Source organism: Meles meles, chromosome 10, assembly GCF_922984935.1.
Source record: "Meles meles chromosome 10, mMelMel3.1 paternal haplotype, whole genome shotgun sequence".
Classification (NCBI taxonomy): Eukaryota; Metazoa; Chordata; class Mammalia; order Carnivora; family Mustelidae; genus Meles; species Meles meles.
This window is the reverse complement of record NC_060075.1, coordinates 76,833,166-76,846,086: the sequence shown is the minus strand read 5'-3', so window position 1 is coordinate 76,846,086 and position 12,921 is coordinate 76,833,166. Positions and strand designations below refer to the sequence as shown.

The 12,921-nt window shown below is 37.9% G+C and overlaps 1 protein-coding gene across 4 annotated transcripts in view; it reads right to left on the bottom strand.

The window, feature by feature from the left end:
- The window catches only part of SLC25A40 (solute carrier family 25 member 40), a 57,482-nt gene that overhangs the window by 35,630 nt on the left and 8,931 nt on the right, over window positions 1-12,921 (bottom strand). The window lies entirely within an intron of this gene.

The window sequence follows — 12,921 nt, the reverse complement described above, 5'->3', positions numbered from 1 at the left end:
CTGCTTGAAAAAAAAATTCTCAAAGCACCTGGGTTGTTCAGTTAAGTGTCAGACTCTATCTTAGCTCAGGTCTTGATCTCAGGGTCATGAGTTTAAGTCCAGTTGGGCTCCACACTGGGCGTGGAACCAGACATGGTACTCGGTCTTATGACCCCTGGGATCGTGACCAGAGCTGAAACCAAGAATCGGATGCTTAACTGACTGAACCACCAGGCAGTGGAACCTATTTGTTTCTTATCATTTCAAAACAAAACAAAAAATTCTAGAAGCTGAACATGCTGATCAGTCTTGGTATCACGAGTCAACTAGATTTTGTGACACAAAATTATGTAACCAGGATTATCTGTAAAGCATTTTGTGGGGAAAAGAACCTTTAATTTTAATCTAAACAATCCATTAGATTTAAGTTCCAATTTATAGAAAATTCAGAGACTAAAGTAACAGGGTAAAGAATGCCACAAAATAGAGATTGAAGTTCCATATAGGACTATTGTCTTCATTCTTTAACAACGAAATTAAGTTGGGAAATAGGTAGCAGGGAAGGGAGAACTGTTCTAGAATAAGGGAATCTTCTGAGAGTCACCAACCAGATACATCCTGGTTCAAATAAATAAAATTTTAAAAGTCATTTTGAGAGTACATAAAGAAATCTGAATATGGTCTGAACATGGGCTGGATATTAGATAATATTAAAAATTATTATTATTTGGTGAGATAATGGTATTATACCAATACCAGTTTAATACCAATTATAACGGAAGGGTCTTTTTTTTTTTTTAAGAAATTCATATTATAAATATTAAAGGCTAAAGTGTTGTAATAGTTGTAGTTCATAATACTTCAGAAAAATAAATATCCTAAGTTAATAATCTGCTAAATCTAGGTGGTAAGTATAACGTATTTTTACTGTTTTTTATTTTTCTGTATATGGAAAAATCTGAACAACAGGATTTTTTAGGTTTGTGAAACATATGCAGAATCTCCAAGTCTAAGAAAATACTCCTAACATTCTTTTATATGAACATGAATAAGTGGGAAAATATACACATGCTAGAATATAGGTACATTCCTCCTCCAGAAATAAAAGACCTGCAATGCTTTGTTTTGACATCTATTCCAGCAAAGCTGGCACCTGAATATGCTCAAACCTGAAACTAAAGCCAGAAAGAGAGTTATGTGTCTAGTAATTGTTACAGAATGTTAAGGGGAAAAAGTGAGAAATTTAGATGTAACATTTTAGAACTTAGAATTAAGGTTATTGGATTTTTTTTTATTTTTTTTAAGGTTATTGGATTTTTTTATTACTTCTTTATATAAATGTAGTTTAGAAAAATATATTAGCAATCTCTTAAGATCATAACATGTATCTACGTACAATTAGATCTGTGAAATTAGTCTTTGAATCTTTTTGAAAAATAAAGTGGAGAAAAAAAGAATAATACAGGCAAAGATTTGGGGGTAGTTGGAAAAAAAGTGGAAGTAATAATCTTAGTGGACTGTCTAGAACTTATGATGTATTCTCCAGGGCTTTAAATTCTTTACAGTCCTATCAATGTACTTCCCTCCTATCATCCTCAATGGGGAAAAACTGAGAGACTTTCCTCTATGATCAGCTACAAGACAGGGATGTCCACTCACACCACTGCTATTTCACATAGTACTGGAAGTCCGGGCCTCAGCAATCAGACAACATAAAGAAATAAAAGGCATTCAAATTGGCCATGAAGATGTCAAACTTTCACTATGACATGATACTCTATATAGAAAGCCCAAAGACTACCCGCCCCTGCAAGTTACTAGAACTGATACACGAATTCAGCAAAGTAGCAGTATACAAAATCAATGTAGAGAAATCTGTTGCATTTCTATCCACCGATAATGAAGAAGCAGAAAGAGAAATCAAGTGCACCAACCGATTTACAACTGCACCAACAACCATAAGAATAAGCCTAAGAATAAACCTAACCGAAGAGGTGGAACACCTGTATTATGAAAACTACAGAACACTTATCAAACTGAAGGTAATACAAAGAAATGAAAAAACATTCCATACTCATGAATTGGAAGAACAAATATTGTTTAAATGTCTATACTACCCAAACCAATCTACACATTTAATGCAGTCCCTATCAAAATATCAACCAGCATTTTTCACAGAACTGGAACAAACAATCCTAAAATATTTGCACAGAACCACAAAAGACCCTGAATAGCCAAAGCAACTTTGAAAAAGAAAAGCAAAGTGGGAGGCATCACAATTCTGGACTTCAATCTACATTACAAAGCTGTAGTCATCAAAACAGTATGGTACTGGTACAAAAACAACACAAAGATCAATGGAAAAGAAAAAAAATCAGAAAAAGACCTATAACTATATGGTCAAGTAGTCTTCAACAGAGCAGGAAAGAATATCAAATGGAAAAAAAAAGTTCTCTTCAATAAATGGTGTTGGGAAAACTGAGCAGCCACATGCAGAAGAATGAAACTAGGCCACTTTCTTACACTGCACACAGCATAAATTCAAAGTGGAGGGAAGATCTAAATGTGAGACCAAAAAAAAAAAAAAAAAAAAATCCATCAAAATCCTAGAGGAGAACACAGACAGCAACTCTTTGACCTCGGGAATAGCAACTTCTTACTAGACACATCTACAAAGGCAAGGGAAACAAAAGCAAAAATGAACTATTGGGACATTAAGATAAAAAGTTCCTGCACAGTGAAGGAAACGGTAAACAAAACTAAAAGGCAGCCTGTGGAATGGGAGAAGGTATTTGCAAATGGCCTCTGTGATAAAGGGTTAGTATCCAAAATCTATAAGGAACTTATCAAACTCAACACCCAAAAGAACCAAATAATCCAGTTAAGATATGGGCAGAAGACATGAATAGATACTTTTCCAAAGAAGACATCCAGATGGCCAACAGACACAAGAAAAGATACTCAACATCATTCTGCATCAGGGAAATACAAATCAAAACCACAAAGAGATACCACCTCACACCTGTCAGAATGGCTAAAACTAATAACACAGGAAACAATAGGTGTTGGCACAGATGTGGAGAAAGGGGAACCCTCTTACGCTGTTGGTGGGAATGCAAGCTCATGCAGCCACTCTGGAAAACAGTATGGAAGTTCCAAAAAAGTTAAAAATAGAACTACCCTTATCTAGTAGTTACAATAAATACAATAATTACAATAATAGGTATTTATCCAAATGATACAAAAGTACTGATCTGAAAGGGCACATGCACCCTGGTATTTACAACAGCATTATCAACAATAGCCAAATTATGGAAACAGCCCAAATATCCACTGACTGAAGAATAGATAAAGGAAATGTGGGGGATATGTGTGTGGACACACACACACACACATGAATATTAGTCATCAAAAGTAATGAAATCTAAGGGCGCCTGGGTGGCTCAGTGGTTTAAGCCGCTGCCTTCGGTTCAGGTCATGATCTCAGGGTCCTGGGATCGAGTCCCGCATCGGGCTCTCTGCTCGGCAGGGAGCCTGCTTCCCTCTCACTCTCTCTGCCTGCCTCTCTGCCTACTTGTGATCTCTCTCTGTCCAATAAATAAATAAAAATCTTAAAAAAAAAAAAGTAATGAAATCTTGCCATTTGCAATGATGTGGATGAAGTGAGAGTGCATTATGCTAAGCAAAATAAGTCAGGGAAAGACAAATACCACTGTGATGTCACTCATATGTAGAATTTAAGAAACAAAACAGATGAACATAAGGAAAAAAAAGAGGGAAGTAAACGATAATACACTCTTTTTTTTTTTTAAGATTTTATTTATTTATTTGACAGACAGAGATCCCAAGTAGGAAGAGAAGCAGGCAGAGAGAGAGGAGGAAGCAGGCTCCCCGCCGAGCAGAGAACCCGATGCAGGGCTCGATCCCAGGACCCTGGGATCATGACCTGAGCCGAAGGCAGTGGCTTTAACCCACTGAGCCACCCAGGCACCCCATGACACTCTTAATTATAAAGAACAAACTAAGGGTTGATGGAGGGGAAGTGGGCAGGGAATGGGCCAAATGGATGACGGATATTAAGGAGGGCACTTATGTTGACAACTGGGTGTTATATGTGAGGAATCACTAAATTCAACTCCTGAAACCAGTATTACACTATATGTTAACTAGAATTTAAATAAAAATTTGAAAAACAAAAAAGAATTAGGGGAATATCCAAGTCAGAAGATAGTAAATCATACATACTTCATATAATTGGAATTTTTAATTTTTTCAAATTTATGTTAAATGTTATCTCACAGTCTTGATTTACCTTCCCCTGCTCAGTAAATGATGATGAACATCTCTTCCCTTGGCAACCACCATTCTACCTTCTCCTTTAAGAATTTTACTAGTTTAGGGGCACCTGGGTGGCTCAGTGGGTTAAAGCCCCTGCCTTCAGCTCAGGTCATGATCCCACCATCCTGGGATTGAGCCCCACATCAGGCTCTCTGCTCAGCAGGGAGCCTGCTTCTCCCTCTCTCTGCCTGCCTCTCTGCCTACTTATGATCTCTGTCCAATAAATAAAATCTTAAAAAAAAAAAAAAGAATTTTACTAGTTTAGATACATCATGTAAGGGAAAACGTGCAATATTTCTGCTGTGACTGACTTATTTTACCCAGCATAATATTCTGTCAAATATCATATGACAGGATTTCCTTAATTTTAAAAGTCTACATAAGGGCAGCTAGGTGGCTCAGTGGGTTACATGTCTGACTCTTGGTTCCAGCTCAGGTCATGATCCCAGGGTAATGGAATCAATCCCAGCATTGGGCTCTACACTCTGTGGAGTCTGCTTGAGATTCTCTCGCCCTCTGCCCTCCCCCTGCTTGTGCATCCCTCTTTCTTTATAAAATTAGTAAATAAAATCTTCTCTAAAAAGGCTAGGGATGCCCAGGTGGCTTAGTTGGTTAAGCATCTGCCTTCAGCTCAGGTCATGATCTCAGGGTCCTAGGATAGAGCCCCACTCTGGCTCCCTGCTCCACAAGGTGCCTACTTCTCCCTCCCTCTTTGCTCCTCCCCTCAGCTTAGGCGCACTCTCTCTCTCTCTCAAATGAATAAAATCTTTAAAAATTCTTTTAAAAAGGCAAATACTCTATTATATGTATATACAAAATTTTCATTATCATTTCATCTACTGATGGGCAAGAAACTCAAAATTGTTCCCATCTCTTGAACTATGCATAATGCAATGAACGTGGGAGTTCAAATATTTCTAGATTCCAATTTCAGTAATTTTAGATAAATATCCAGAAGTGGGATTGGTAAATAATATTGTTGTTCTATTTTAAATTTTTTGAGGAACCAATACCATTTTCCATAGCAGCTATACCATTTTACAAATAATGCACAGGGTTCTCATTTTCTTCATTTCCATGAGCACTTGTATTTTTCTGTTTTTGTCTTTAATAATGGCCATCATAAAAAGTATGAAGTGATATCCTGTGACTTTGATTTCATTTGCTGGTAGTGATGCTCAGGGTCTTCATATTCCTGTTGGGCATCTGTATGTCTTCTTTGGGAAAATGTTTATTAACGTCTTTTACCTGTTTTTTATTCTAGTTATTTCTTACTGAGTTGTAGGAGTTCATTATACATTTTGGATACGAATCTCCTATCAGATGTATGGTCTGTAAATATTTCCTCTCATCCCATAGACTGTCTTTTCACTCTGTTGATTTTGTCTGTAGCTGTATAGAAGGCTTTTAATTTGATGAGTCCAAGTTGCCTTTTGCTTTTACTGTGAGTGCTTTTGGTGTTACATGCATGAAATCACTGCCAACATCAATGTTATGAAGTTTTTCCTTATGTTTTCATCTAGGAGTTTTATAATTTCAGGTCTTACATTCAAGTCATTAATCTACTTGGAATTGATTTTTGTGTGTGGTGTGAGAGAAGGGTCAAAGTTCTTACTGTTATCGTACTGAAGTTTATCTATCTTTACTTTTATAGGCAAAACATTTTTGATTCTTCTTTAAGCAATCTTTCTTTACCCAAGAGTCCAAAAGATACATGCCTACATTTTCTCCCTATGTATTTTAAAGCTGTGTTACTGACAGATTTTAAATCTTCAATTCAGGCAGAATTTTTAAAATAGCATGTGAAATAGGGAACCAATTTCATCTTTTCCCATGTGAAAATAAGTAAGTACTTTCTTCAAGCTCCAACTTTTAAAAAAAGATTTTATTTATTTATTTTGGGGGGGGCCTCATGTCCTCATGACCTGAGCCGAAGGCAGTGGCTTTAACGCAATGAGCCACCCATGTGCCCGTGTTTTTGTTTTCTTCAGGTAAATACACCACAGCGGAATTACTGGATTGTGAGATTACTATTTTTAAGTTTTTGAAGAACCTCCATGTTTTCCTTAGTGGCTACCCCATTTATATTCCCACCAATGGTACATGAGGATTTCCTTTTCTCCACAATCTCATCAACACATATTTTGCCTTTTTGATACTAGCCATTCCGACAAGTGTGAAGTGTTAAGTCACTATAGTTTTAAATTGCATTTCCCTGATAATTAGTGACAATAAGCATCTTTGTGTCTGTTTGCCATCTGTAAATCTCCTTTGGAAAAATGTCTTTTTGGATCTTTTGTCCATCTCTTTGCCTATGTTCTTGATGTTAACTTGTATGAGTTCTTCATTGGTTTTGGATATTAATCTCTTACTGGAAAAATCATCTGCAAATATCTTCCCCCATTCACTAGCTTGCCTTTTTGTTTTGTTGATGGTTTCCCTTGCTCTGCAAGAGGATTTTGGTTTCATGTAGTCCTAACTGCTTATTTTTGCTTTTTCCCTTAAGAAGAATGATCCAGAAAAACATATTGCTAAGACTGACATCCAAAAGTTTACTATGTTGTTGTTAAGTTATATGGTTCCAGGTCTTACATTTAGGTCTTTAATCCATTTTCTCTCTGTACATGGTATAAAAAGTGGTCCAGCTTTGTTCTTTCGCACGTACCCATCTAGTTTTCCCAACACCATTTTTTGAAGAGACTGTCATCCCCCCATTGTGTTATTCTTACCTATTTTGTTACAGATCAAGTGACCATGTTAAGTGTGAGTTTATTTCTGGGCTGTTCCACTGTTCTATGTGATCTATCCTGTTTCACTCTTCCATTACCATACTGCTTTGGTTACTCAAACTTTACAGTATACTTTAAATTCTAGGATTATAACACCTTCAGCTTTGTTCTTTCTCAAGATCGTTTTGGCTATTCAGGGTTCTCTGGTTCTATGAAAATTTTATTATTTGTTTCAGTTCTGTGAAAAATGCTATTGGTATTTTAGTAGAGATTGCATTGAATCTGTAGATTGCTATGGACAGCACGAACATTTTAACATATTAACATAAAATTAACATATTAACATATATAAAATATATGTTATAAAAATAACATATTAACATAAAAACATTAATTCCTCCAATTCATGAGCATGGAGTAACTGGAGTTCATAAACAAATGAGAGCACTGGAAAGGTAACAAGGATAAATATAAAAGAAAATGGATAAAACAATAAAGTAAATCTCTGCTTATAAGCATACAATATATAAAGATATAATCTGTATGACTACAAAGGCACAAAGAAGGTAAGGAATGGAGTTGTAAGAAAGCAAATTTTTGTATGCTAAGATTAAATTGGTATTAATCTGAACCAGATTGCTATAAGTTAAAATACTAATTGTAATCACCTCAGAAACCACCAAACACCCCTCTCAAAACAGAAAAACCCCACACACATCCACAAAATGTACTAGAAAAGGTGGAGCTCTGGTTCAAGATGGTGACAAAGAAAGACCCTAAACTCACCTCTCCTTTGGACATACTAAATCTACACCTATTTATAGAGCAATTCCTCTTAAAGAACTGAGGGCTGACTGAACAGCTTCTGCACAAAAAAAGAACATATAAAGAAAGGCTAGAGAGACCACACAGAAAACAGCGAGAGATGGACAGAAGATAATGAAGGGAACCCCAAATGCAGGGGACTGTAATGGAAGTGTGGGAGTGCTGACAGTACTGATTCCATCTTTAGACCACCATCTTGTTCATTTCACTTAATGGTCCTTCTTGGGCTATGCGTTTCAGGTCCCTTGGAGACTCAATCTACATACCATAGAAATGCTTGCGAAGTTCAGGATAGGGGAAGGCTTAATTTGGCTTCCCATGAATCTGTTAAGGATAACAGTCTTTCCCATTCCTCACACATAGGAGGTGCCACAAATCTAATTAAAGGTTACTGTCAATTAGTCGCTCACGAACCCTTTGAGGTACATGCAAACCCTTTAACCTCACTACAATGCCCTTTGCATGTCCACTTATTCTATAAAATCTGTGGATTGAAGTCCAGACTTCACAGAGAAAAACTATGCAGTTGCCATGGATCATTCTCCAGCTAAACCTCCCTTGTCAGTAAGTTACCCTGAATAAAACTCTGTGTAAGCTGTACAAAATTGCCTACTTTGTTTTTCAGTCTCAAAGTACCTTTTCAGTTTGGGGAAACTTTACTGTCCCTTCCCACCTTTTAAAAGGGAACAGATAGTACAGAGGAACCTAGAGCAGATATGTCTGACTTGGGGCATAGGAAAAAAAAAAAGTCTCAGTTTAAGATATGCAGCCTTAGAATTCCATCAGCCACGGAGCTGCTGGACCTCTCTTCACGCTGGAGGAGCTGATGAGTGTCACAGTTTATGTTCACCCTCTGCCCTGATAATGCAGACTGGAGCACAGTTCTGGGCACCATTGCTGCCACCTCAGTGAGCCCTGCCATAGCTCCACATGCCCTGGGACACAGAAAAAAATGCGTAGGTTTAAAAGAGCAACTAAAATATAAAAGATCCAGACCCAGACCTCTACCAAACAGTGAGGGAGCCACTGGAATTCTGGGTCAGTGCTGCTGGTGAGGACCATGGTTTATGTTCCCCTCCACACTGACAGCATGCACAGGATCAAGGTCTGGGTGCCACAGCTGGCCTATAGTTTCAGTGAGTCCCAGGTCCAGCTGACACCAGACCTATCAGTCCCACTAAGGCAGCTCCAGTGCCATATACACCAGGAGACCCCTGGTGGGTGCTCACTACAGCTCTGGCTGTCATGCCAAGGTGACACAGACATAAGCACCGCAGAACACCTCAGGCCTATACCATTTCACTCCCAGCACAGAGTACTCTAGGAACTCCTGACTCATGCCTGTTTCAGCTCCAATCACCCTGGAAAGCTGCCCCTTCAAGGAGTGCCCCCAGGATACTCCAGCCCATGCTGGCCTTGGCTCCAATCACCCTGCCAGAGCACATTCTGCAGTGAGCACCCCTGGACACCCAGGCTTGCACACACTTCAGCTTCAGCTATCCTCCCAGGGCACCTGCTGGGTGGAATGCCCAGGGACCACCCCAGTTCCAGCTCACTTCAGCTACAGCTATATTGCCGGAGTGCTCAGTATGCAGAGCACCCAGGGACACCCCAGCTCGTGCCTCACCTCAAATTTATTTGTTACAGAGAACACGCCAGGAACCTCTGTTCTGTGCCCTGTCTCAGCCATCCCACTAGTATGCCCTCTGCATGGGACAGGATACCCCACCCTGAACCCACTTCAGCTTTAGCTATGCTATCAGGGGGCCTTCTTCATGGAGAGCCCTGGGACTGCCCTGGCCTATGCCCACTTCAGCTTTGGTCATTCCACCAGGGCAGCCCAATGTGGCGTACTCCAGGACTCCCAGCACATGCTAGAGATAGTTCCAGCCAGTCAAAGTTACCAGGCACACTGAGTCAACACAGGGTCTGACCATATAATAAGACCATTCCCTCAAGTGTAAAAGTACTTACTCACGGGGCACCTGGGTGGCTCAGTGGGTTAAAGCCTCTGCCTTCGGCTCGGGTCATGATCCCAGGGTCCTGGGATCGAGCCCCACATCGGGCTCTCTGCTCCGCAGGGAGCCTGCTTCCTCCTCTCTCTCTGCCTGCCTCTCTGCCTAGTTGTGATTTCTCTCTGTCAAATAAATAAAATATTAAAAAAAAAAAAAGTACTTACTCACTAACTCATAGAAACAAACACGGCAAAGTCAAGCAAATTAGGAGAGAGAAGTTGCTCCAAATGAAGGAATAAGAAAAAAAAAAAAATAGAAATAAGCAGTACACCACATAGAGTGGAAAGCAATGATCACAAAGATGCTAACCAGACTGAAGAGAAAAGAACTGAGTGAGAACTTCAACAAAGAGATAGAAAACTTAAAAAAAAAAAACAAAAAAACTAACAATTAAAATTCAAAAATGCAATAATTGAAATGAAAAATATATTACAGGGAATCAATAGTAGATTCTTGGCGGCAGAAGAACAGTTATGCAACCTGCAAACAGGGTACTAGAAGCATCCAAACTCAGCATAAGACAAAAAAAAAGAGTGAAAGAAAGAAAAAATGAGAATAAGTTAAGGGATCTCTTAGACAACATCAAGTGGACAAAAGTTCACATTATAGGGCTTCCAAAAAGGAGAGACATAAAAGGACAGAAACCTTATGTGAAGAAATAATAGCTGAAAAACTCCTTCACTGGGGAAAGGAAACAGACATCCAGGATCTGGAAGCATAGAGAGTTCCAAACAAATGAACCCAAGGAGGTCCATAATAAGACAAACAAGCATTTAAAATGACATATGTTGGGGCGCCTGGGTGGCTCAGTGGATTAAGCCGCTGCCTTCGGCTCAGGTCATGATCTCAGGGTCCTGGGATCGAGCCCCGCATCGGGCTCTCTCCTCCGCAGGGAGCCTGCTTCCTCCTCTCTGCCTGCCTCTCTGCCTACTTGTGATCTCTCTCTGTCAAATAAATAAAGTCTTTAAAAAAAAAATAAAAATAAAAAAATTAAAATGACATATGTTAAAGATAGAAAATTTTAAAACTAGCAAGGAAGAAACAAAAAAAGTTACAGACAAGGGAAACCCTGTAAGGCTATCTGCTGATTTTTCAGCAGAAATTTTGCAGGCCAGAAGAGAGTAGCATGATATATTCAGAGCTGAAAGGAAAAGACCTGTCACCAAGAATATTCAACTCAGAAAGGTTATCATTCAGAATTGAGGGGGAGATAGTTTCTCGATGAATGAAAGTTAATGAGTTCATCACCATTAAACCAGTTACAAGAAATGTTAAAGGAATTTCTTTTAAGTGGAAAAGGTGATACTTAGAAGCAAAAAAATTATGAATAATAAGATGTAAAATATGACAACATATACATAAAAGATGGAAAAGGTTCTTTTAGAATGCAAAAAAAGTTCTTTTAGAATGTGTTTGGACTTGGGGCGCCTGGGTGGCTCAGTGGTTTAAGCCTCTGCCTTCGGCTCGGGTCATGATCTCGGGGTCCTGGGATCGAGCCCCGCATCGGGCTCTCTGCTCAGTGGGGAGCCTGTTTCTCCCTTTCTCTCTGCCTGCCTCTCTCTCTGTCAAATAAATAAATAAAATATTTAAAAAAAAAAAAAAAAAAAAAAAAAAAAAAAGAATGTGTTTGGACTTAAAAGACCATCAATTAAATATAGATTGTTATATATCTAAGATATTATACATGAACCTCATGGTAACCACAGATCAAAAACCTGTAATAGATACACAAAAAATAAAGAGAAAGCCAAGCAAAACACAGAAAGTCATCAATCACAGGGAAAGAGAGCAAGAGAGAAAAAAAAGTAACAGAACTACAAAAACAACCAAAAAATAATTAGCAAAATGGCAATAAGTACACACCTATACTTTAAATGCAAATGGTCTAAATGTTCTTATCAAAAGACACAGGGTGGCAGAATGGATAAAAAACCAAGACCCAACTATATGCTGACTACAGGAGACTAATTTCATACCTAAGGACACAAAAAGACTGAAAGCAGAAGGATGGAAAAAAGATACCATACAAAGAAAAGAAAAAAAAAAAGCTGGGTTGTAAAAACTTACAAAAATAAATTTGAAAACGAAGACTGTAATAAGACACAAATAAGGAATTTACATGATGATAAAAGGACAAATTCAAACAAGAAGGTTTAACAATCGTAAACACCCACAAACCTAACACTGGAGCATCTATATGCAAAAAGCAAACATTAAGGGGGACTTTAACACCCCTTATATTAATGGGTAAATCATCCAGACAGAAAATCAACAAGGAAACAGAGTCTTTGAAGAAAACATTAGACCAGATGGACCTAAAAGTATATACAGAACATTCCATCCAAAAATGGAATACAGATTCTTTTCAAGTGCACGTGGAACATTGTCCAGGATAGACCACATTAAGGCCATAAAATAAGTCTTAATAAATCAGGAAGACTGAAATATCATGGATCTTTTCCAACTACAACAGTATGAAACTAGAAATCAATCACAAGAAACACATGTTGAGGCTACACAACATGCTACTAAATGGCCAATGGACACCAAGAAATCAGAGGAAATTAAAAAAAAACAACAACATCTAGACAAATAAAAATATAATGGTCCAAAATCTTTGGGATATAAGAAAGGCAGTTCTAACAAATAAATTTAAATGATACAGGTCTACCTCAAGAAGAAAAATATTTAAAAAAATCTAACTTTACACCTAAAGAAACTAGGAGAATAAGGACAAAGCCCATGATGAGTAGAAAAAAGGAACTATGTAAGATCGAGAATAACTAAATGAAATAGAGACTAGATAGAAAGAGAAAAAAAAAAAAGCTGATTAGACCAAAAGCTGGTTCTTTGAAAATATAAACAAAATGGATAAGCCTTTAGCCAAACTCATTAAAAAAGGATAGAAAATGAGAAATAAAGAACGGTAACAAGTGACACCACAGAAATACAAAAAATTCTAAGAGAATAATATGAAAAATTTATATGCTTGGAATTTAGATAACCTACAAGAAATGGATAAACTCCTAAAAATA